This window comes from Arachis stenosperma, chromosome 1 (genome assembly GCF_014773155.1).
Source record: "Arachis stenosperma cultivar V10309 chromosome 1, arast.V10309.gnm1.PFL2, whole genome shotgun sequence".
In the NCBI taxonomy this organism is placed as follows: Eukaryota; Viridiplantae; Streptophyta; class Magnoliopsida; order Fabales; family Fabaceae; genus Arachis; species Arachis stenosperma.
Window position 1 is genome coordinate 36,885,467 of NC_080377.1, and position 1,679 is coordinate 36,887,145.

General features: G+C 39.6%; 1 non-coding gene across 1 annotated transcript; it reads left to right on the forward strand.

The window, feature by feature from the left end:
• The first annotated feature begins 699 nt into the window (after positions 1–699).
• Positions 700–807, forward strand: LOC130949912 (small nucleolar RNA R71). The gene has a single exon (XR_009073486.1). It is a non-coding gene; the product is annotated as a small nucleolar RNA R71 (small nucleolar RNA).
• The last annotated feature ends 872 nt before the right edge of the window (positions 808–1,679 follow it).

Sequence of the window (1,679 nt, forward strand, 5' to 3'; positions counted from 1 at the left end):
AGGGAGTTCAGTAACTTTCTTGCTCAGCTGACCCACTTGTCCCTCCAAATTCCTAATGGAGGACCTTGTTTCAGTCATGAAACTTTGAGTGGTCTTTATTAGATCAGAGACCATTGTTGCTAAGTCAGAAGTACTCTGCTTAGAACTCTCTGTCTGTTGCTGAGAAGATGATGGAAAAGGCTTGCCATTGCTAAACCTGTTTCTTCCACCATTATTGTTATTGAAACCTTGTTGAGGTCTCTCTTGATTCTTCCACGAGAAATTTGGGTGATTTCTCCATGAAGAATTGTAGGTGTTTCCATAGGGTTCCCCTAGGTAATTCACCTCTTCCATTGAAGGATTCTCAGGATCATAAGCTTCTTCCTCAGATGAAGCTTCCTTAGTACTGCCAGGTGCATTTTGCATTCCAGACAGACTTTGAGAAATCAAATTGACTTGTTGAGTCAATATTTTATTCTGAGCCAGTATGGCATTCAGAGCATCAATCTCAAGAACTCCTTTCTTCTGACTAGTCCCATTGTTCACAGGATTCCTTTCAGAAGTGTACATGAATTGGTTATTTGCAACCATTTCAATTAATTCCTGAGCCTCTGTAGGCGTCTTCTTCAGATGAAGAGATCCTCCAGCAGAGCTATCCAAAGACATCTTGGATAGTTCAGAGAGACCATCATAGAAAATACCTATGATGCTCCATTCAGAAAGCATGTCTGAGGGACATCTTCTGATTAATTGTTTGTATCTTTCCCAAGCTTCATAGAGGGATTCTCCATCCTTCTGTCTGAAGGTTTGGACCTCCACTCTAAGCTTACTCCATCTTTGAGGTGGAAAGAACTTTGCCAAGAAGGCATTGACTAGCTTTTTCCAAGAGTCCAGGCTTTCTTTAGGTTGAGAATCCAACCATATTCTAGCTCTGTCTCTTACAGCAAAAGGGAATAGCATCAGTCTGTAGACCTCAGGGTCAACCCCATTAGTCTTGACTGTGTCACAGATTTGCAAGAACTCAGCTAAGAACTGATGAGGATCTTCCATCATAGAGAAACTAATTGAGGCTTAAGCTCAAAGTTGTTTGCTCCAATGGCAGGGATAGAGATGCTTCTCCCATAGAAATCAGGAGTAGGTGCAGTGAAGTCACCCAGCACCTTCCTTGCATTGTTGGCATTGTTGTTGTTTTCGGCTGCCATGTGTTCTTCTTCCTTGAAGAATTCGGTCAGGTCCTCTAAAGAGAGTTGTGCCTTGGCTTCTCTTAGTTTTCGCTTCAAGGTCCTTTCAGGTTCAGGGTCAGCTTCAACAAGAATGCCTTTGTCTTTGCTCCTGCTCATAAGAAAGAGAAGAGAAAAAGAAAAATGTGGAATCCTCTATGTCACAGTATAGAGATTCCTTGAAGTGTCAGAGGAAAAGAAAAATAGAAGAAAGAAGGTAGAGGAGTTCGAACTTGATGAGATAGAGTTCGAATTTTGCATTAAGGGATATTGTTAGTCCATAAATAGAAGGATGTGAGGAGAAGGGAAGTAATTTTCGAAAATTAAGTGAAAGATTTTGAAAATATTTTTGAAAAACATTACCTAATTTTCGAAAATGAAAGGGGTAAAGAAATAAGATGATTTTTTGAAAAAGATTTTGAAATTAGAAATCAAAAAGATTTGATTGAAAACTATTTTGAAAAAGATGTGGTTGAGAAG